The following is a 24810-nucleotide window of genomic DNA, read 5'->3' on the forward strand; positions in this document are numbered from 1 at the left end:
GGGCTGTGTCACTTAGAAAGTTGAATAATCTGTCTGTCTGTCTAGCTGTTGTTTCTCTGGACAGCAGTTAGCAATAGAGCAGTAGCTGTGATAAATTGCAGAGTGTAACGGTAATTAATCGCTTTGTGATAGTGAAACTAATTTTACATAAAGAGCGCGGGCAGGGAGGGCTCTGTGCTGTTGTTTTATCAGGTTTGGGATCAAGGTATTATCGGATTCAGGACTGATGTATTTGTTTTCTTCGTTGCATCATCTATTTCTGTACTTTTCTAATTATGCCAGAGATTTAATGAGGAGTATGGAATAGCCTGGCCGTTGGGTAAGTAGGGCTGCAGTTGGATTTTTCAGTAAATTCTGCTCCAGTTTTTACATTTTAGAGATCATTTGATGCTTTTTTGTTACGGTTTTGGGAATCTGACGGTCTTGCCCGAGGGCAGTGTGATTAAAAAGTCTAATGAACCTTTTGTTTTTGTAATCACTGATGTTTTCATGGGGCTGTCAATAGGGACATAGACCTGATTCTCCTCTGCATTGCTGGCCAGCTTCTGTTAAATGCTGAGTGGCTCCTGGAACTGAATTCCCTTTGGTTTTGCCATGCACTTCAGAGCACACAGGACATGACAGGCACTTAATGAAAATCTCGGGTTTCAGGGAGTCAAGTTTTGGCTAAAAGGAGGGCTGCATACTGATAATGCTGGCTTTGCTTCTATTAATCAGAATATTGATAGGAAATTTATTTTCAAAAATAATGGCACCCATGAGATCAGATGCCATTTGCATTTTAGGTAATTCCTTTTATTTATTTCCTTTATGTTTCATATTGGCTGAATTTCAATAGGATAGAAAATTGTTAAATTACAACTAATTGTTATTATTTGACCTCCACCTTGCACTTAAAGAACTGTTTCATACAGCCTGGTAATACAATGTACTCAGCAAAATGGAAAAATGTCCAATTCTCTCTCCTCCTCTGGAATGTGAATCTTGCAGGAGGTCTCAGACAACCCAAAATGTTGAGGATTTCGCTGCCCACAGTGGTGGGAAGACCTTACATGCTGTAGCAAGAATTAGAATTTTATTTATGCAAGTGCAAAATGTGAAATGACTGGAAAGAAATGACAGGTGCTTTGTACTCGAGGTGCAGGAAATGTGCTCTGACATGAGGCTGAGACGGTCCAAAGATTTTTCAATTCCTCTTCTATGGGGAGTGGATAAAGAAGCCTTTTAACTGAAAGGTTTCTGAAATAAAGAAATTCCGTTTGAAGGCCAGGCAGGTGTTTGTTTAGCTTTTGCTAAACTGTTGCACACATATACATTTAATAATATCAATATTTAATGTGATGGCTTGTGTTGTCTGCTGACAGTGGGCAGCCCAGCTATCCCAGTGCTCTTGGGGAAGGTGGAGAGCCTAAACCTGGGAATTCACTGAGCTCTTCAGGGAAGCTGTGGAGTCACTCACTTCCAGAATTAGGATGTGAATGGTTCTGTATTTGCTCACAACTGGGCAGACACTTCTGGGAACCTCCAGCCTTGCAAAGGTGACCTTCCAGGCAGGAGTCTGATTCATCCCTTCCCTCCCAGCGACCTGCAGGGACACTGGGACTCAGCAGGAATTGGGCTGGAGCCACTGGGGCTCACTGGGGGCTGGCAAGGCAAACCCTGCTCTGAGTTTTGGGGTGCTGGGTTTGACATCCTGAGCGTGGATTTCCCTGGGGATCACTCTCTCCTCACCCTGTGCCCTCCTTCTGCTGCCCCTGTTCCTTTTTCCCTGGGAAGGGGAAAGCACCATGGTGGGAGTTTTTTCCTGAAGAGGAGGAGGAGGATGAGGATGAGGCAGCAGCTCCTTTTTCCCAGGCTCTGACAATATATATTAATATATTAATAGATAATATTAATCCTGACTTCCCCACTGGAGCATCCTTACCCAGGCCAGGGATCTCTCCCTTGGATGGGGAGAGCTCAGCACAAGAAGCTGTGCAGAAGAAGGTGCCTCCCCAGCCAAGATTTTGGGTTGATATTTCACATCCTGGTGCTCACTCAGCTGAGCTCTCTGGTTTTTGGCATTTTGAAGGATAAAATGTGGTTTTTCAAGTGGAAAAAGTCTCCTTAGAGGGAAGGTCTCAGAGCTGACAGGTTTCCCTCTGGCTCAGGTGGTGTCTGGCAGTTCTGCACAACAGTGAACATTATCAAATAAATGCAGTTATTTACATTTATTAGCCACACTACTGTAAATACAATTTTAGAACATGTCTGAATTAGGTTTCAGTCTTTTGTTTGTGTTTTGGCTTTTTTTTTTTTATTAGAATGGAGCAAAAATTATTTAAGTGTTACCTTGGAGTGAAGTAAAAATAGTTATCCTGGAGGTCATTTTGGTGTTTTTTTTCCCATTATCCATCCCATAGTGGAGGAAATAACTTTAAATAGAATTTTGAACAACTAGAATTCCAATTCCTTGCCATGTTCAAGCCTTGCTCTGTTTCTCCCTTTGCCTGCCAGTGCCATTATGCTTATTCTTAGAAAAACTCTTCAGTAAGTTGACTTTATAATGATTTATTGGTTATACTTGTGGATATCTATTTACTTACACCTAAATATGCTCACATCCACTCTTCACTATTGTTTTCTGAAGTGATGTTCATATGGAGTCTATGATTTCAGAAAGTCTGTGTATTTGATAAAGGACAGGAGAATCTTTGTGGTTTCTGAGGCTTGAGGGTGTGGATGCACTGATTAAAGCAGAATATAGGGGGCAAGATTAATTTTTTTTTTTTGAGGAATCTTATTCTGTGCTTGCTCTACAGCATTACTTTTCTCTCACTTTCTTTTAGAAACTCCAAGTAGTCACTCACATGCTTCTAAAAGCTGGAGACAATTAAGAAATAAATCTGTTCTTGGCGTATGGAAATGTTTAAGGCTTTGTTTAGAGGATTGCATCTGCACTGAGTCCAGCAGAGCCGACAAAGTAATTTGTACTTTTGTTCCTTGCATTAGAACAATTATAAAGATTATTATAGTTGTTTGTTTTTGGTTTTTTTCCTTATCTCAGCAGCTGATCCAATGGCATATTTAACTTTCAGCCTGTAAATCCTTCCGTGGGCTTTGGTGCTGTTGCACATTTAAAGCTGAGCCCACACCTGAGTGAGAGAAAACAACAGAAACAGAGCCTTAAAGCACTTCCCTTAATCCAAACTTTCCACCAGTTTCATGAAGCTTTTGTCCCAATAAATGCAGTAGAATCAGAGCTGTAATTATTTCCAGGTAAAGCAGTATTTCTGACTCAAGTACAAATGTGCCATTTCAAGGCAGAAATGAGCAGAAGTTATTTTGGGGGGATTTTTGTGTTGTTTTCTTTTGCTTTTAATCAGCACCCATTTAACTCAATTTGGCTTGTGTCTTCACATGCCAAAACGAAGTGAAATATAAGGATTTTGCTTTCTAGAATTAAGTCCCCAGGCAAGGAACAACAGCTGGAAAATGCATATGTTTGACTGTCTGAGTTTGTTGGTTTATTTGTTTTTCCTGAACAAGAACTACATTATCCCTTAACAAAATGTTTTTCAGCAAGTTCCCCGTGTTACAAAAGGCCTTTCAGAAGTAATGTTCAAAGAAACAAGTGCTCGTGGAGAATGACTTGCTGAAAGATAAACACAGAAGCAGTTTTGCAAAATATGAATGCCAAAAAAAGGATATTTATTTTCCAAGTGACGCTTTATAATTCAATAAAAATATATAATGCTATTTACTCAGGAAGAAGCAGCCTTTATAATGCAAGTTTCTAAATCAAGCCAAGAGAATTGCTTAGAAAAACAGAAAAAAAAAAAGAGAGGAAAAAAAAGAAAATTTTATTTTGTATCACTTTTATCATGAATTTTAGCAAAATAAAGGTGATACAGTACAAAATATCACAGTGCCAAACCTTGTCAGGGTAACTAATTCATTGACTGCAATGTGATTTTTATCAGATCCATCTTGGAAAAATTAATTTATTTGGACAGATAATTATGCAGCCACCCTGCTGTCCTTGATACACACACATATATATATTTATTATATTTTATATATATATATATATTTGTGTATTACGGAGGAAAGAAGCACTTACATGAAAAAGGCAGGAATCCTTTCCTTAAAGAATGGATGTGTCTTTGTGTTTGGAGGGGTTGTTTTAAATGTTGTAACCAAGCCTGCCTGAGAATGCTGTGTCCCTCTATTCCTGCTCCCTTACAAGGACTGTATAATTCTGTAAATAATTAATATTGATGAACAGAAGGGTAAGTTTTAGGAAATCTGGTGAGATTTGACTTGTAAATGTTACCTTTCTCCTTTAGGCACTGGGTTACCAATTTTTACTATGCACAGAGAAAGATTGGACATTTCCTTCAGGAAAGGAATATTAGTGGTTAATAAATAAAACTAATGATGTTTTTTAATAACTGCTGTGTATGAAACAGTGATTATCTCTTCTGGTAATTATCATTATCAAATTTGTTTCAAAGTAAAACGAATGAATTGGCAATTATTTGTCATAAGAATGCCATTGAACATTAAAAGTTTAAAAAGAACAATGAGTAATAACGAAGTTTTTTAAAGGGCTACACTGAGGGACTCAGAGTGGACGAGGGAAATGGTGTTTTGGGAGTAGTGAGTGGAAGGAATGCCTAGGATGTGATGTGTTCCCCTTGCAATGCTGTTTGTTTGCAGTGAGTGTCTCCAGCCCTGGGTGGAAGTGGTGTCACCAGGCTGGCGTGACCTTGTCACCCCGGGACAGGAGCTGACTTGCTTAGTCAAAGGTGTGTGCTGCCAACAGATGACAGGGACTGGCTTTATGCAAATACCTGCAGGAAGGGGTGGATCCCTGTTTTTGGGAAGTGGCAGGACTCCTTAAAGCTACCTGCCTGATTTAACAGGGATCAGAGAGTGGCAGCCAAAGGTCCCACAAGTGGAGAAATAAAAACCCCAGGAGAGTGGAAATGCTTTGACAAATCCCTCCTTACAGCAAGGAGCAGCACGTTAATTCTGCGTGGAAGGGTTTGCATAACTGCAGGAGGTTTTTTTTAAACCTCATTCTTCAGAGCTGAAAAACATCTTTTTTTAGACTCTCTGTTTATTACCTTGATAAACAGCAAAATGCTGCCACAGCAATTACCTTGATGATAAAGGGTCTGTAGACAGATACTTCCTGCATTCATTTCCTACCCAGATAAGCTGCCAAAATCAGGGACTACCAATACAGGAAATGCTTTCAATAGGAACTTCCTATCTGCTAATATCTAATTCACTGAAAAGACCTAAGTCCTTCTTGTTTCATATAAAGGTAATGCTCTACCTGATGCTGTTTAAACACTCAAGCCCCAGTACAATGCATCTGTTGTGTAATAAATTTCAAACCAATGCTGTTATCCTGGAGTATGAAATATCAGCATTTTTCTCTGCAGTGGTAGGAAAAGTGCCCCTGCATTTTATATTTTTGGGAATCAGAGTGCTTCAAAATCCACTGTCCTTCTGTCAGATGAAAAACAAGCATCCTCCCTCAAACTCATTGTTACCTGAATCCTTTCCTCATTTTTGTACATCTCCAAGTAAAATACACATTTCAGTAGCACTTGAGGTGGACTTCAACAACAGTTTTGGAGATTCATGGCCATTTTTTGCAATCCACAGTGCTCTACATATTCAACCAAAATGACTGAAACAGAAATTGTGCCTCACTGTGCTGGGAAATAAAACCATGACTAACCTGTGTGCTTGAGCCTCTGCTAAGGAAAAGAGAAACTCAGAGCAAAGGGAAAGGAAATAAAGACAGAAAACCTCCATTGCTAATCGTAACTTCAGGGTAATTTGTTTCAGGCACATGAACAGGATGAATGAGGATTTATGAAACCTGGAGTGAAACTGGCCAAAATGAAGTCAACAGTATGGTTTGACTGGGGCCAGGCTTTCAACCAAGTTATTCAGGAGTTCAGCCCAAAATTTCTCTGTTGTTTTGCCAGTGATTCCGCTGGAGTCATTCCAGGTTTCTGCCACTGTGACTGAGATGGGTATTTTGGCCTTTCCCTGCAGAATTGAGAAGTCCTTTGCTGTTGTGGCTTCATTTATTTCCCACCTTTTCATCTGGGATGAGCAGTTATCTCAGAGTTACCTCCTCAGATTGCTGAATTCGTGTTGTGCTCTGCATCTGCGATCTGAGAACCTGGTTGGGTTTACAGGGGCTGGGAATCTGAGGCTGGATTTACACACTGGGAATCTGAAGATGGATCCAAAGGCCCTTCCAGACACCATGGTGAACACATCCCTTGGAGATTATTTGGCTGTGGGACAGGAGGGTTGTTCCTGACCCAAATCCCCAGATATTACAGAGGCTTCTGCAGGCTGGATGTTGATTATGACAAGTTTCCCAAGGCCACGGGTGAAGAAGCTTTAGGAAGTTGCCCCTTGGCTTTGGGCTCACAGGGGTGCTGTGGAAATGCACACTTTGTCCTGAAAGCAGTGTTCCTCAGATGTGGTTTAGTCAGCTCTTATCTGCTCACATAAATTTTTATTATTGTTAATCTTTGGCGTACTCACAGCAGCTTTCCTCATGCGTCAGGTATTCCCTTGGAAGTGCTCAAAACTGTTGCTTTTTACTAATCAGATCAACTCACTAAAGTGGTGACCAGAGACATTTTTCACATTATTTCCATGCAGGCATTACCTTTTAAAATATTTCCCCGCGATTTGTCATCGAGGCATCGTTACCTCTGCTGTTTTCATGGAATTCAGAATCCGATTGTTTAGTCTACGTCAAGGGGGGAAAACGAGGGGGATCCTGTGCCTTTAATGTTGTTTATAACGGTTGGACAGAGCTTGTCAGGTGAAGGTTAATTGCTCTCCAGTTAAAGCAGTTCTCTGCACAGATGGGTTATCAGGGCTGAACACTCGTTACAAGATTAATCTCGTTTCCGACAAGACTTCCCTTTCCTCCAACTGATTTTTGCTCAGCCATTGGACCTGTCAGCAGCCGTTGAGAGAAGGGTGGGTTACCTCTGGGATATTAATGCCTGTGAGCAGAGAAACAATGCAGAGTGTGTGTCATATCGGCGGGGAACATCTTTGGGAGACAGCACATTTCAGAGCTCTTCTGAAGGTCGAGATTCATAAACAACAGAAACAATCAGGAGTGTTTGTGTTAACCCTCCTTGTGGACACAAGCTCCTAGGCTCTTTTCTTGTGTCCCTCCTCATCTTTTTGGACCTGTTTTTTCAGGTCCAAAGGTGTATTTTTGGTGAAAGTTTTAGCCAATAAAGCACTCTTGGTGAGATGTGGAACCCAAGATGCTTCTGTCCAGTTGATTGATGGACAAGGCCTCCAGTTTATGCTTAAATGGGAGGCAATAAATCATGGTGAACACTCAAAGAAATTCAAATTTTGCAAGTTCTGCTCTAAGCAAACCTGTTGGATTTTCCTCTTTTTCCAAGCTGGAGTCATTCAGAGATGGATCCACTGGGCTACAGAGGTATGAGATGGATGTGAAGAGTGAGGAGAACCAGGCACATCGTGTTCTTAGCACAATATTGCCTTTCTAGCCAGGGCTGCAGCAGCTCTGCCAGTCCAGGCTCATCCTGAGCATTTGGATGGACTGAGTTCAAGGAGGCTGCAGCACGAACGCCAAAGTCTCGCTGGAGTTTTTGGGTTTATTTCAGGAGTTCTGATACAACCAAAATAACACAATAACAGCTTGGCAGAAGGGTCTGGCTGCCAGGTTTCTGCCACGCAGCTTTAGTCAGTAAATTCCAAAACACTAAACAAATATTCAAGGCAACAAACAGGGTAGCTCTGATGTTTCCTTGGAGTTTCCTGTGCTGGCTTGGGATCAGCTCCATCCTGTCGATGGTGCTGAGTCTCTTCATTGACTTCTGTGAACTTTGAGTCGGGCTCTGTTGTCCCAGCCAAGAAATCCAGCTCTGTGGAGGGTCTGCACGGCATTCACTGCATGATTTATTTTTAATTTGTTTTATAAACATGCAACAAAGCTAATAAATTATGTTAAAAGTTTCGCTTTAAAAAAAATCATCTACAGGTTTCTGACAATTTCCTAACTTTTTTTTTTAATTTTCTTTTAATCATCATGTAGTTTAATAACGTTACTGCTGAGTTCTTGGGGTCTCTCATGCTAGCAAGATTAAAAATGCGTTTTCCTTTGATTCAGAATCCACAGGGTTTAAGGAAATTTACTTGCTCCAGTTGCAAAGCTGAAATGAAAGGTAGACAGGAATGTAACCTCTGGATGTCATCCTCTTCTCAGCACTGTGCATTCAGAGCCAAAGCAATTCAAGAGAGTGAATTCCATTACTGGTTCTAATAAGATAGGAAAAGTGCATAGTAAATCTTTACAATGCCAGCTAAATCATTGGTGCTTTATGCCAAAGGAGGCAAGTTTAGTAGAAAGTTTTTTAATGGGCCAGGTTGAATTATTTTTAAAAGAAGAGAGTCCCTAAGAGGTTGTTAAATCTCTGCTTAGAGCCTTGAATGAGGATCCTGATTTTCAAGATGCTGATGGAGTTGAGAGTCCCTGCTGTCTGTGCTCAGTGAGAACTCAGATGGTTTTGGAGAGGAAAGCTTACACACAGTTAGGAATTGTTGTCATGCCACTCACCTGATGTGAGAAAACCCCTCCTTGTCAACACCACCTTTCTAGAAAAAGGAAATTGAAAGTAGTCAGAGCTTCTTTTTCCAAGGAAAGGTCTTTGTTTAGCAAAATAATGGAATCTTTAATGTGAGGATGGGCAGGCACTGGCACAGATTCCCAGAGCAGCTGTGGCTGCCCCTGGATCCCTGGAATGTTCAGTTCCAGGTTGGACATTGGGGCTGGAGCAGCCTGGGACAGTGGGAGGTGTCCCTGCCATGGCAGGGCTGGAGATGGATGAGTTTTCATGTCCCTTCAACCCCAGACCATTCCATGAGTCTGTGATGGTTTGGTTTTCTCACTTAGAATGGGAAGCTTTAGATCCAGGCATTCAAAATGAACTACAAATTCCAAAGCTCTTTTTTGAGTGAGTGGGTTGCAGATTTGACAAATGCAACATCTTAAAAAACCCCAAAAAACAGTAAATCACTTAAATAGATGTTGGAAATATACATGTAAATTAAACTCATTTTGTGTGAATTTTCTCTCTGCAAAGGTGCTCAGATCCTTTTCAATCTGCATGAATGTGAAATTTTACAGAATCACTGAGGTTGGACAGGACATCCAAAACGACCAAGTCCCAGCTGTGCCCATGGCCACCTTGTCACCCTGAGTGCCACCTCCAGGTGCCACCTGCAGGGATGGGCACTGCAAACCTCCCTGGGCACTTCCAACCCCTGAGCTCCCTTTCCATGGGGAAATTCCTGCTGCTGTCCCTGTTCCTGGAGCAGAGCCCGACCCCCCCTCCCTGCCCCTCCTGGCAGAGCCACAAGGTCTCCCTTTTTTGCTGTCTTCAAATTTACTTCTTTTTTTCCACACCTTCATCACATCCTTTGTGCATCCTTCAGCCCAAATTCTGTTTCTCTTCTGCGCTTGGGTCTTCATAAAACTGTTTTCCACTACTGTAAAATTTTCATTCAGCCTTAGTCCATCTCATTTGCTTTTTGGAGGATGCAATTCCCACCAGCTCTTACATTTTTGTTGGGAATCTTGTGATATTTAGCAACTAAGGGTCAATTTCTTGAATTATGTGAACATTTGAAATCTTCAGTGTTCACTGACAAAAGACTCATTCTAAAAATTTACCTTAAAAGCCCAGATACAGACCCAAAATACAGTGGGATTAAGTACTTTTTTTTCCCCAAGACCTGCTCTCAAACTTTCTGCTGGGATTCAGATATTTTCTTGTCATCAAGTTAAATTTTATTCCTGAAGGTGTCAAGAAATAAAACTGGCAGTTCAGCCTCTTGGAGAAATATTTGCTGTGTAGGAACTGCCAAAACCTTCAACTCATATTTTCCAAAAAAAATTTGAAAATATTCAAATTTTGCATCACAAAATTGTGATTATGTAATCACAAGCAAAGAAAATGCATTTCTAGTTATATATTTGTAGAAATTTTCCCTCCAAATATTGTAATTTAGGGGGCTTGAAGGCTTTCATGACACTGGAGAGGATCAATTAAAGGTGCTCTGGGTTGCTTGAGAAAGGTCAGCATTAAGTGGGGTGTCTGTGAGCCCCAGGGCACTACTTTCCTTTTTTTGTCTCCTAATTCTCTATTTCTTTCTTTAGTGAGAAAAAGAGAAATTCAGAAGGGTGAATTAGAAACTGAGTTAAAATGTTGCAAAAAGTTTTATACTAAAGTCTCTCAGTAGAGGTAGAAAGCAGTGGCATGTGATACTGAAATTCAGGTGGCAAGAAAAAACATTAAATTTTCTGTCAGTAAAAATATTCAGAATTCACAATGACGTGACCTTAAAAATAATGGAATTTCAGGGAATAATATGTATACTGCTTGTCTTATCTGCCTTCTAATTCACAAATACTTTACTGAAAATGAAAACCAACAGTCTTTTTAGCTGACTCTAGAATTTAGGTTCAGAGGAACCTCAGGTTCACTAAGATCATGAAAGTTGGCAGCCACCATTGTTAAAAAGGAAGTTTGATAAATCCTCAGAATTAACTCTTTTGAAATCCTAGTTAAATTGAATTGGGATGATGCTGGAAATGAAATTTCTAAGCTTGGTAAAGACACTAAACTAGACTCTCAGAAGGAGGAACTTGATTTAAAATTTGATTTAAAATAATTTTCCCACTACTCCATGAACAACTGAAGCAGTTGTGCCAGTCAGTGCTGCTAAAAAAACCAAACCAAAGTGAAAGGTGGGAAAGCAAAATCTGCTGAGGAAGTTCTTTGAGCTGTGAGCATCTCAAGGAGGTCAAAATTTTCAATTTTTTTGAGACTGTCAGGTTCATATTGGAGAGACACTGTCAGAAAACAAACAAAAAAAAGCCATTATGCTGTGAATTTTCATGGCAGTGAGTATAACCTGCAATCTCCAGTGTTCCACACACAATTGACAATCTCCACACTGGTTTAAATGCATGAAAAGGTGGCCAAGCAAAGGAGAACCAAACTTCCAAATGAGATCTGGATTTGCAAACACAGAAGTGCTGTGCAAAATACTGCCTCAGTTTTCCCTGATTTTCTCAGATTCCAGGCTGAATTCTATTCTATTCTATTCTATTCTATTCTATTCTATTCTATTCTATTCTATTCTATTCTATTCTATTCTATTTCTTTCCCAGTGCTCCAGGCACCAGCAGAGCCCTCTGCTATCACAGACTTCAGCCTGGTTTTGATCATTAATGGTCTTTTCTTCACCAGATTCCTTCAACCTCATTTTGCACTGCTTCATCCCTTCTTCTGTTTTCTCTTCCACCCAGATTGCAATTTCTTTGCTTTGTTTAATCCCCAGTTGGGTCAATTTATAAATTCACATTTCTGGAGGACAGAGCTGGTTTTACACTGCTTGTCTTACCTGGAGAGGGACTTTTCACCAGGGATGGAGGGACAGGACACAGGGAATGGCTTCACTGTGGGGTTTGATGGGATCTTGGGAATTAGGAATTGTTCCTTGGGAGGGGCTGGGATGGAATTGCCAGAGCAGCTGTGGCTGCCCCTGGATCCCTGCAATGTTCAGTTCCAGGTTGGACATTGGGGCTGGGACAGTGGGAGGTGTCCCTGCCCATGGGATGATCTTTAATGTTCCTTCCCAAACCATTCCATAATTCTATGATCTTCCCACAATATTTTACAACCCTTTCCAGCAGAAACACAATTCACCCAACTCAGTCTTGTTGAAATGTTTCTAACAGTAGTTTGTTCATGTGGGAAAATCTTCGCCTCTGAATAATGAAAATAAGGGGGAAAACAGTCCCAAAGGTATCAGCAGCAGCCTCTTGTTTACTGCTGTTGTTGCTGGATGGGACATTTTGGCTTTTTTAATTCCATGTGATGGGTGCTGAATCTGGCAGAGAGAATTTTCAGTCGTGACATGAAAAAAATCACTCTGTGTTTTCAGAAACAGCTGGTTTATTTTCACATTCCCATCTGAGACACTTTGATTGTGATTTTCAGAGCTTTTCTATTTCCCACAGAATTTTCATCAATAGCCTTTAAGAGCTTTTCATCTGACTTGAAATGGGACATTATTCTGCTCAGCTGCTAAAATTGCACAGGCTGCCTCTAAGCTCAGTTAATTCTGAAGCTGTTCTAATGCTTTGAGAAATATCTATTCATTAGATGCTCTTAGCTCTTATTTGCAAATAATTCTATTTTTGGCAATAAAAATGCTAATATAAAGGATAAATTTGGAATGCAGATTTTTTTAGCTACCAAGATTTAAAATGAGCAGTGTGGTTTTCATTGCAAGGATTAATGATTTCACTGACACTTTAAAAATTCTGTAAAACTTAGAAAAATATCCTTAGAGATGTTCCTAGAAATACAGAACCAGCAACTCTGGACTTTGATATAATAAAAGAATTAATTTTTCAAATAACTGACTTAAAACATTCTTTGTACATGTCACCAATATAATATTGAATATACTCAGCATACAAAACCTGTCTGTGGAAAAAGTAGAATATAAGAAAATGTGGCAGGAATTTTAAATGTTTCTAGCAAATGTTTTCTCCACAATTTTGTCTGAAGCCTGAAGCTTCAGAGGGCCATAAACAGCTTTAAAACATGCCTGGTCAGTGATGAAATACTCAACATGAGGAAGCAAAAAATTGTGCTGAAGCTTTAGATCTGTTTTCCATATTCTTACAAAAGAGTTGGTTTCTAAAGATCTGTTTTAGATTTAAGTCTCACTGGAAGTATCTTATAAGAATGTTTTCATATGCTTAAAAGATATTCTGAAGAGTCAGAGTTCCCCTGATCACACCAGTTAGGAGTTTCTGTTAGATCTGATGGAGCAAAATGAATTTGCTAATTGTTTTGGTAAAATTGGTGTGTGAAATTCTCAACAATCTGTGTTTGGCTGGCAGAAAATTGACGGTAATGAGAAATTGATGCTTTGAACAGATGCCCAGTTCAGACATGGACACCAACAAGAAAGATGGAAAAGGACTCAGCAAAGGCCTGGAGTGACAGGACACAGGGAATGGCTTCAATGGGATATTGGGAATTGGGAATTGTTCCCTGGGAGGGGCTGGGATGGAATTGCCAGAGCAGCTGTGGCTGCCCCTGGATCCCTGGAATGTTCAGTTCCATGTTGGAGCAGCCTGGGACAGTGGGAGGTGTCCCTGCCATGGATGGGGTGGAATCAGATGATCTTTAAGGTCCTTTTCAACCCAAACCACTCTGGGATTCTCTGATACCTGAGGCTGGACACCTCCATGTGCACCAGAATGAACTCCCTGCCTTGCCAGTGTATCAATCACTCACAACTACAGAATCCTCACTGCCTGCATGAGGAGTGTTTTTATTATTCATAATAATGTTATATATTACCTGCATTACCTGTGAGGTGTTCCAGGTGAGCTGAGTGATGTATTCATAAAAGTCTAAGACTTTTCTTGGTCAAAGTCCAATCTTCAGGCTGCCAGGCTCTCAGAGGGAAAATAAAACACACAAAGCTCACCTTCCTGCTGTCATGCCAGGAGAGCACAGATTCCCAGAGCAGCTGTGGCTGCCCCTGGATCCCTGGAAGTGCCCAAGGCCAGGCTGGACACTGGGACAGTGCAAGGTGTCCCTGACACAGCAGAGGTTGGAATGAGATGATCTTTAAGACCCTTCCAACCTGAAACTTTGCTTTTCCTTCCCCTTTCATCAGGCTTTTCTCTTTGCCTTCATTCCACATCTTGCCTGCCATGAGTAGTAGCCTGTCATTATTTATTATTTTCTGGTCATTCAATAACCTCTGGCACAGCTGTGACAGTCACACTGCTCACATTGCATTATAATTGTGCTTTATATCTCTTTCCCTCACTTTGTGTCTCTCCTGTGTTAACTGTAAACATTTTCTGACAAGGTCTGTCTAATCCTTTGCCTTAATTCTGTGCCCAAGACAGCAGAGTCCATTTATTCATTGCATAAAATTCACTAGTAAATACTTTAGAGGCACTGCAAGGGTTCTTTTTGCTGCAGAATTACATCAGTTGAAGCAGAAGGGCACGGTAGGAAGTGAGCACATTGTGACATGAGTGTTGCCCCACATCTCCCTCCCTGCACCTTCCATGGTCATGCCAGGTCTCACTGGTTGGGTTTTCATTGCACCCACTGCAGCAGCTGAGGGTTTGCATCTTTTATCAACAAGAAAAAAAGAAAGGAATCACATTTTTCTCTTTCATTACAGACGCTGTGTCTCCCTACCCAAATATTTCAAAACTGGTCAGATTCTTGATTTCACGGATCCATAGAATGGTTTGGGTTAGAAGGAACCTTAAAGATCATCCAGTTCCAAACCCCTGCCATGGCAGGGACACTTCCCACTGTCCCAGGCTGCTCCAGCCCCAATGTCCAACCTGGAACTGAACATTCCAGGGATCCAGGGGCAGCCACAGCTGCTCTGGCAATTCCATCCCAGCCCCTCCCAGGGAACAATTCCTGCCCAAACTTACCTAACTTTACCCTCTTTCAGTTTGAAGCCACTCTCCCTTGTCCTCTCACTGGGGAAGAACATTCCAATTGTGTTGATTGTACACTAGTTATTTTTTGTCTTACTTGGATAATCCTCATGGACAGAAAGGCTGAAGTGATTTGTTCCTTCCTTACTTTTATTCCTTCAGATACAGAAACAGGATTTTAAAATGTCATGGTAGCATTTATCATGTTCTTGTATCACATGTGTCTCAAAGAGTGGTTTCTGTTCCTGTGGGAGCTCAGTACCTGGGTTTTCTTGGTCTCCTGAATAGCAGGAGCATTGGAGATTGCTCAGGTCAGCCATGAACAAGCTCATCTGGTTTTCCCTTCTTACTGAACAACATCTATCATTTCACTTTATTTAGTCCATGCTTTCATTTTATTAGATTGCAGAGAAGCATAAATGGTGTCTGTTTACATTCCTTACTGATTCAGCTTGAAATGCTGACCCAGTACAGCTTGAGGAGTCTACAAAAAGAGGGGGTAGGTTCTGGCTCTCAGACATGTCAAGGTGTTCTTGGAAGCTCCAGACCCAGAACAAATCAGTTAAGCCTCCTCGACGATTTTGAAACCTCAAATCCTTTGAAATAGTTGGCAACCTGCCTGTTTCGTATTTACAGTTACACAACTCACAACTCTTCCCCTGTGTGACTTCTAAAAGTTCCTCCTTCCTTTTTTTTTTCTCTCTATGTCCCTGGGCAGCATCACAAGAGCTCCTCTGCCTTCCCCCAGCCCTACTCCCCTTTATCTCTCTCTCCTTAGTAAAGCACATTGTTCTGGGGAAATGGGTTGTTTGGAGTTCACACTTTGTTTTCCTGCTGTTTTTCTGGGAAGCTGGACGTGGCACGAAAGATATGGGAACAGCTTGTAGGAAATGGGTTTGTTTGGGGAAACAATAAAAGAGAAACAGCCTGCATACCTCTCTACCTCTCCTGCATGTTGGAAGGCCTGGATTACAGTATGGAAAGATATTTTTGGGGTCATTTTTCAGTACAGCCCGAAGAAAAGTGAATAAAAATATTTTCTTTTAGCATATCTTAAGCTCTGAATCCACCCAGCTTCATTTCTTGTAGCAGTGTGTATTAAACACTTGTTAGTGAGATGTGGTGAAAACCATCATAAAGGTTTCTATTGCTGTGGTAAATGCAGATCACAGTTCTGGACAGGAGATTCTCTTCATTTGCATTGGTGTTTTCAGTTCACTCTTCCTCAGTGGCAGCAGTTGATCTTGTTTTTTCTTTTTTTTCTGGAGCTGATGTTGGTGCTGTTGCAAAAACCAGTCGATGTCAGAGCTGCAGGGTCTGGTTTTGGACTGATTACTTTGATAATCACAAGTTTGGAAGAAATATTGCCACAGGGAAAAGCTGCAGGACTTTTCTTGCCACCACATCAAAGCTCTTGCCACCTGTATTTTCCTTCTCTTCTTCACATGTAAAATTAAAAATGGACCACAACCTGTTTCTGCTGCACATGAGATCCAGCAGAGAGCCACAAGCTCCTACCATCATGAAATAGTTTGAGTTGGAAGATAAAAGTTAAATTTGTGAAGCAGACCTCTAAATAAAAGGGAAAGGAATTAATTAAACAGTTGAAAATTTTCTGAATTAATTGTTTCTATTTTTTGATTTTGAAGATTTTATTTAGAAAGATAATGCTTAAATAAAGTAATAAGAACTTAGTTTAAAAGCAAAAGCACAGGTGTAAATGGGATTCTGGTTTTTTTTTTATACTGCCACAAAGCAATTTGTTTTTTGTGTTTGTGAGAGTTTCTTTTTGGAATGGTTCTGTTTTGATTTATTATTATGTTCACTTTGTCGACCACAGGTACAAACCAACATTTTCTTCTTACCCATTGGTTTGGTTACTCCTCTGAATGCAATATATCAAAAACAATACCAGTGTCTTGGACTGATTTTAATTAATAATATTGATGAGCTAGAACAAATATCCTTATTTTACATTAGTTCAGCACAGCAAGTTAAATATCCTTAAAGAAAAGCACCACTTAAGTTTATTGCTGTTTCACTAAACCCTCTCTTGTGTGACTCTTTGCACACAAAGAAATGACTTAATGCTGTGACATTCAACCCTGTCTTAATTTCATTAGTCATGTTTTGTGGCAGACAACGAAAATAATGTGTACAGAAGTATGAATCAAGATATTCATTATAAACAATTATAGGAAAGTATGCTGGGCTATACACTGCAAAGGTTATCGTGACAGGAAGTCATATTTTACATACACAGTGGGCATATTTGGAAAGTTCATTCTGAATTTAGAAGGATTACCCATCTGAGCAATATTCCATATGCTCCTGAAATGGGGAATACCATGAGAGGCATGCAATGCTGCATATGTATAAATCCAGTGTATACATGGAAGCTCCAGAATAAAAGGTGTCTGTAGAAAAGGAAGGGAGAATAACATAAGCAAAAGATTTTCTGCTCCAATCCCGTGCAAAAATGGAGAGCACTGTTAACAGAGTAAATTTTTAAAAAGCAGCAGGAATTTGTGGTTTAATTCCAGTTGTCTAATGTGGAGAAGTCAGTAAAATATACAGAATTATAGAATCAGGGACTGGTTTGGGTTAGAAGGTACCTTAAAAATTGTTTTGTTCCCACCCCTGCCATGGCAGGGACACCTCCCACTGTCCCAGCTGCTCCAACCCCAGTGTCCAACCTGGAACTGAACATTCCAGGGATCCAGGGGCAGCCACAGCTGCTCTGGGAATCTGTGCCAGGGCTTCCCACCCTCCCAGGGAGCAATTCCATCAGGACAAAATGCACTTGGAAGTGAATGAAATCCTCCATACAAATACAGATGGCTTGAGCAGCATTTGCAGGAGCTTTCAAGCAAGGAGATCCATGAGAGTTGAACGTGATCATTCCTTTAGTGCTCCCTAAATGATGAAGTGAGAATTTTAAACACGCAGGAAGGTGAACACAGAGAACCACCAGAGATTTACCAGCTTGGACTTGCTCCCACACCCAGCAGACACCCTTTTGTTTTCCTGTGATTTCCTTGGGGTGGGGGTCATTTGAAGCCAAGAGTGCCCTGCCAGTGCAGTTTGCAGCAGGAAGATGAGTGACCCTGTCCTGACACAGCCACGCTCACCCTCGCGTGTGCACGTGCACAAACACACACACAGACCCTGCAGGGAAGTGATGGCTCAGGAGCAGCTCAGCTCCTGGCTTCCATCCAAGTGTTATTTCCCTAATGCTCTCAGGCATTCCTAAAAAACGAAGCTTTGCTGGAAAGGAAGCTCATTTGGATGTGTTTTTTCAGGTTTCCTCCATGCAGTGGCTGTAAAGATCTCTCCATTCCTTCCCATACATTTCTAAGCTGTGCTGATGGGCTTGGTACATGCTGTGCTTTAGGGAGAGGTATTTTAACACCTGAGTTATTTTTACTTTAAAATTTACTTAGAAATTGAGGGTAGGATTCTCTAAAAATGTGCATGTGTACATATACTTGAGTAGTGTGAATATATAAATATATACACACATATATAAAACATATATAAAATAGGAGTGCATAATTATATATAAAATATATTTAAGGTGGGTCAACCCACCACAGTGGACAGATACTAAATGTAGCAGAACAAATTATAAATGTAGTGTATAATCTTATAGTTTTCCTTAGATGGTAGGGAAGAGAGTTGCAAGTGTTGCCATAACATTGGACAGATCTTCTGAACAAGGCTAAAAAATCATGTTAAATTTTTTCTCAGTAAGGTTTCCAAACTTTATTGAGGGTAGTTACTGTGTACAAGGAAAAGCTTTTATTCTGGACAGAGAACAATTCTGATTAACACACAGTAATTCTTGAAAAAACTCCAGTTGAACTGCTGGGGCTAAGATGCAAAGGATTTTAAGAGGAAACACAAAATGGATAAAATTGATGGTCTAGAGTGGGATCAGTGCCTTGTTTTGGGCACTTTTTGGTCCCAAGACTCTCTCTAAGGTTCTTTCCCAATATAATTTTGATCTTTTAGCTCCTAGCTGGTGTGTGCAGCCTCAGTTCCCTTCCTGTCAGGCTCTGGGCCACTTTGCAAACCTGCAACCTGCTTTGCAAAACAAATTCTTGCTGGAAAGGTTGCTGCAAAAACACTCAAGATGTTTGTATTTTTTAACAAAGTAGAATGTTGGCTGCTCCTTCAGATTGATATAGTCTTGTATCTGAAAATCAAAGTAGCAGCAGCAGGCTACTTTGAGCTGAGATAGAAATTAAAGGGTTCTACATCCAAGTTTTCCCAGTTTTCTAGGCATTTTGAAGGCCTAGAAGTTAACAGCGAAGCATGAAGGAACAAAAAACTTCAAGCTTTCAAAGTTTATAATTTACAATATTCTCAAGATGAAAAGGAAGAAAAGTCTATTGTATTGACTGAAAAAAAAGTCATTCAAACTTCACTGCTTGAGTTCTTTCCATGGATGGAAGTGCTAAAATAAGCATAAAAAGCTCCAGTTTCATTAAAAATGCAATATATTGTATGCAATATACAATCTGCAGGATATATTTGTATTGTTTCCAGCCCTGGTGATTTAAGGTTGACATAATCATTCAGGAATACGTATTCTGATCATTGTGCTGCTCCAACCCTGCACCCTCTTCGTTCAGCTCATGGTGCAGCTGATAAAATCTGGTGTTGTCTCAGTCTTTAAGTACAGTAATTTCACGATTATAAGCCGCAGCATTTTGACTAAAATTTTGGTCCGAACCCAAAGTGCGGCTTATAATCAGGTGTGGCTTATATATGGGCAAAGAACAAAAAGTTGCTGTTTTAGTTTGGAGGACAGGTGTCTGCTGAGAAAGGCAGGAACTTCTCTTTGAAATGGAGAATGTAAACCCCCTCCCTCCAAATTATTATAATTTTGAAATCAAGGGGCTCTCAGGCAAAGATATGGGAATTAGGAATAACAGTTCTTTACTAGGGAAATTAAAATAGAAATACAGCACTACAAAGAACAAACCCCAAACCCTGACACAGTCAGAGTACAGCCTGACACCCGTCAGGCAGGGTGTTGGCAGCAGTCCCATTCCATGGTGGCTGCATCCTCCTGCAGTGACAGATGTGGCTCAGTTGGAGCAGTGCTCCTGTACAAGGTGCAGTTTCCCTCCGGAGCTCCAGTGGTGATGTGGAGAAATCCGGTTTTCCTCTGGAGTCCAGTGGAGAAAGGGGCTCCCTTAGTGTCCCAAAACCTCTGTTTTTATCTTGGTAAGAAATGTTGGGCTCTTCCCCCTGGCTGGAGCAACTCCCAATGGGATGCAGTAATTTTATCAGTGCCACAGTGGGACTCAATGGCCATGAGCAGAAAATGACTGGCTGGAGGAAGGATGGGTTGTGAAAAGATAAAGAACAATGCCCTGCCTGGTTTCAATGGATGGCCCATTAGCAGAATATCTCCCAGGGAGATCAGGATCACTGCCCCACCCTCAACAGATGGTGATAGAACAGATACCTTTTATCACACCCTGTATTGGAACCCCAGACAGTTCCCAACACCTGGACGTGCAGCTTATAATCAGGTGCGGCTTATAATCGTGAAATTACTGTAATTTTCCAGCACTTTGCTTATCAAGCAGGAGATTTTTGGGGTCCACTTTTCACTGAGGGGTTTGATGCATGGGCAGAGCTGCTTGTGAGCAGCTTGAAGCCCACTCAGGTGTTGAGAAAGTTGAAACAGGTGCAGGGTGGAAGTTTTCATCTCTGTGACATCTATAAAAGAGTTTCCTACTTCCATTTATTAAATCTTGGCTTGGTGTTAAGCTATTCATTTGCGCTTTGCTGGCAGATATAAACTGCAGGTGAAGTAATTGATTGTGAAATGGCAATTCTTTAATCAGGTGCTGTTCCCTGCTCTGGAAGTTTCTCTGCTCAGTGTGATGTTTTTAATGTATGGAGATGCAGGGTAATCCCAGACACAGCACACAGCTTGTAACGAGAGAGATACATTTTTTAAGACTGATTTTTAGGAATTCTGACCAAAGTTTCACCATCTGCCATAATGGAATGGTGATTTTTTTATTTTCTGAAGCCCTCGCAGATGCGGAGTTGAATGGCTCATGCTGCAAATATTACCTTATGGATTGCTGACATTTCAGGAATGACAGTTTATTAGAAATTGTGATAAGGCACCAGGGTCTACATTTGAATTTATAGTATTTCAGAATTTGTTCATTAAGACACAAAATATTAAGCCTTTGGGCTTAGCCACGAGGGCTCCGTTCACGTTAGCGGTGAAGTCAGAGTTACGCAAAGAGAACTGCAGGATCAGGCCTCAAACATCTGCTGCCATTTCCCAGAAATTAATCTAGCCTGCAATTTCATAACATCAGCTTGATGGATGCTTGATTATTCCTTTTTTCAAGTGGGGCTCCAAACATCCTTGTATTTTTCTCAGCAAGAGGTGAGGAGAGCTGATAAGTGGCAGCACCGGGTCTGTGTTTGGATTAACACGGAGTCTCCAAGTGCTCCCTGAAAGGAGTGGAGGATGTTGGCTGAGCTGGCAATCAGATTCTCATGGGTGGAGGTGAGGACAACATCTGTCTTTCCTATCTTGTACTTGCCAAGGCTTTTTGTTGTTCCTGAACTCTCCTCATGAATATAAGATGTGGGTTTTTGTCTGATCTAATGAATCCAGGACTCGGGGATTTAGAAGGAAAACATATTCCAGATGTGTGTTGCAATTCCTGACTCAGGTGACTGCATTTCAAGCAGTAACCTTTTCCAGCATGTTCCCCACACCATATTGAATATCTTCCTTCTGCAAATGGTCAGGAGAGACTTGTACAAGCATCATGATTAATAAGCTACAGCAAGGCTAAAACATCAATCATTTGCCTTTTGTTTCACCCGGTTGCTGCTGGGTGCGAGGAATCCAAGGCTCAAAGGCTTGGCTTTGGAGCAGGGCTGCAGATTTCGGCTCTTTAAGCAGTTCAGCCCCAGCTTGTTTCCTGGTGCAGTGGTGCCTGTTGCAGATGTGAGCAGAGGCTCAGACTGGAAGAGTTCCCACTGCTCGGGGAGGTTCTGGTGTCCAGCCTCCCCGTGCTCTCTGTTCCAGCCTGGAAATGACATTCCTGGCCTGTTTGGAGTTAGGTTTTCACTCCAGATGAGCAGCTTCCTAGAGCATCAGAAGATGCACTCTGAGGGGGGATAGGTAGAAAAATATCAAGCAAGAAGAGTGATTTGGTCAATTCTTGTGCTCTGTGTACTCTCCTCCACACCCTCACTGTCCTTTCTTTCAATGACAGCTGTAATTCAATTTACAAACCTTCAGCAACGAATGTTAGCAGGTACACAAGGGAAACCAAGAGCACTAAAGTGTGGAAACACTTAAGGAGCTAATTGCACAGCCTTAATGAGAACAATCTTCCCTCAGAAAATGCAGGTCCTCTCCAAATGTGACTGTTTATTAGAAAGTTTTAACATCTGCAGAACACACGCTGGTGTGTTACAATTAATCCTCACAATAAACAGTTTGGTGAAAGTTTTTGTATAACAGCTTTTGGTCTGATTTAGAATGAAAATAAGTTGCAGTATGTCAGAATTCTTTTTAGAGCAGAGAGGTTTCTCTGACCAACTGTAGACATCTGAGAAGTGATAAGAAACAGCCCATGTCTGAATGGATTGTGGCTGTGGGGAGGTCAGAGCTTGTGCCTCCTATGTATTATCATGAAGTCAGATCAGAAAAGTAAAATGTGTTTACATCGATGAGGAGAAATATTGTAAAACTGGTGTCAAAAGTAGATTGTATAAATGCAATGCATATGGCAAAGTTAATTAAAAGTTCTTTATTGCAGGGTTGTTGTAAGCCAAGGGTAACAAGTCCTTTTGGGAGTCTGGGAATGCTGTCTGAAGAAGCAAAAAATGCATTTTATTTCTGTAGCATCTCAATGTACAATGAGGGGTTTTGTTGTGTTTGTGTCCCCTCATTCATCCTCTTCCTTGGGTGCAATTCTTGTCCAGCCTGGCCTTGGGCACTTCCAGGGATGGGGAATCCACAATTTATCTGGGCAACCTGTCCCAGGGCCTCACCACCCTCACAGCCAAGGATTTCTTCCTAAAATATAATAAAAACCTCTCCTCCTTCAGTTTAAATCCATTGCTCATGAAAAAAAACCCAGTTCACAATTTTAAATTTAAAATTGTCCATTCTAACAGTGGCCTCCAAAGTACTTTAAAAATCCTGCTGCTGAGTTTATTCTCCAATATCCCTCATCCCAAGCAAATTCTGCTGCACAACCACACACCTCATTGTCTTGTGGAGCCATTTCTTAAGTTTGACCAAACTTTAGAGAAAAAAAAAAAAACCTCTTTGTCCTTAGTTCCTGACATTGCATTTAAAGGAGAGGGCAAGCTTGCATGTGCTTCTCATGATGGGAACTACTTCAATCACATTTCCTGTAACTTCATGTTTCTAGGCCAAGTAATCCAGCTTTTGATTAAGTAAACACCTTTGTCCTAATGACTTTATGCCTACTTTAAAGGCGTTGCTGTACCTATTGTTCTCCAGATTTGTCAGTCTGTTATTCTTTTTCTTTTTTTAAACTTATCAGTGAAGTGTAAGTCAAAACCAAATAGAGAAATCATTTTGTTCTTTTATCATTAGTACAGAAAGTCCAAGGGAGAAGCCAGGTTTGGCATAGTACAAGCAATTAAAATATAAAAGGAATATAATGAAGGAACGTGGGTTTGTTTGGATTTTGTGGGGGGATTTTTTGCTGTGATGTCATGAGAGGAAATATGTGGAGAAAGGAAGATGAAATAAAGAAAATTAATGTTCAATGTTGGCCTCAAATACCAACAGCTCTGCTTCACAGACTTCCATGAAAGACCCTTCCCACCTTTTCCTTTAAACTCCATGTGTTCTTTTCTTCATTTCCCTTTATTCCACACATTAATTACTAGAAATTAAAGGCTTCATTTCTGAGTTGTTGGGAGACTATGTTGCATCATGTGAAATCCAGGAAGGTGATCCACTCACTGCTAAAATTACTGTCCAAAAAGTCCAAACCTTTGCAAAACCGAAAGAAGCCTGTACTGCATCTATTTTGTAATAATTATTAATGTTTACATTTCTTTATCCCACTTATGATTTGATGTTGCCAAACTTTTCCAGAGACAGCATTAATATGGATGAGAAAAAGAGATTAACATGTAAATGAGTAATGAAAAGCATTTACTAGGAACAGAGCTGGCATCCATATGTAATAAAACCTTGCCAAACACTGTCAGTATTAATAGCTTTGTTTACATTTATATGTGGCCAGACCCTGCTGCTATTTTTTCATGATGGTGAGTTCTGACAATTCTTGTATTAGATTTGGTCCAGGAGCTTGCATTTGCAATTATAACACAAAACAGATTTTTAAATCCCTGTATTTAGGAAAGAAAGAGCCCACACTGCTTTCTGTTAGCTGTTCCAGGATAGCAGTTTGTTGCTGGAGCCTTCTTTTCACAGCTCACAGTTTGGGGATACCAAGTTATGCCCATTATTAGACATTCCTGTGTAACTGAGAAATTCCTATTGCTGGGTGCTGTTTCCATGCTTTTCCCCAGGATCAGCTTCAGGGCTGGTTCTGTCAGGTTAATTGAGTTCTGGTTGTTCAGCATCCCTGGGTCTCGTGAGGTCAGTGGATTCAGAAAAGCCTGGGCTAGAAATCCTCTCCTTTTAAGTGGCCCAAATTCATCCTGGAGCTTGAATCCTTCTGCTCTGGAGCCAGGCTGGGGATGCTCACCTGGAGAAGGATCCAGGGAAACCAGGAAAGCTGCAGAGGGACTGGGGACAAGGGAGGGAGGGACAGCACACAGGGAATGGCTTCACAGTGGGGTTTGATGGGATATTGGGAATTAGGAATTGTTCCCTGGGAGGGGCTGGGATGGAATTGCCAGAGCAGCTGTGGCTGCCCCTGGATCCCTGGCAGTGTCCAAAGGATAAAGCAGATTTTTATTAAAAAGCCTTCAAAGGATTCACCTTGGGCAGTGCAAGAGCCTGGCCAGGGCTTGACCCAAGATGGGTGCTGTGTCAGGAGTTTTTCCACTTTTATCAGTTTTGGTCCATTCCCATTTTGGGTTCATTGTCCAATTCCAGCTCCAGGCTCTGCAGTCCCACCCTCCCAGATTCTCTCCTCAATTCCCTGTTTGCACTTTTTGGGGCTGGAGCTGCAGCGTGTCCTTGGTTCTGGGGCTGGAAAAGGATTTGTGTGACTGAG

General features: G+C 41.0%; 1 protein-coding gene across 4 annotated transcripts in view; it reads left to right on the forward strand.

Annotated features, from left to right (window-relative positions):
• Positions 1-24810, forward strand: part of ERG (ETS transcription factor ERG) — a 135196-nt gene that overhangs the window by 75945 nt on the left and 34441 nt on the right. The window lies entirely within an intron of this gene.

Source organism: Catharus ustulatus, chromosome 2, assembly GCF_009819885.2.
Source record: "Catharus ustulatus isolate bCatUst1 chromosome 2, bCatUst1.pri.v2, whole genome shotgun sequence".
NCBI lineage: Eukaryota > Metazoa > Chordata > Aves > Passeriformes > Turdidae > Catharus > Catharus ustulatus.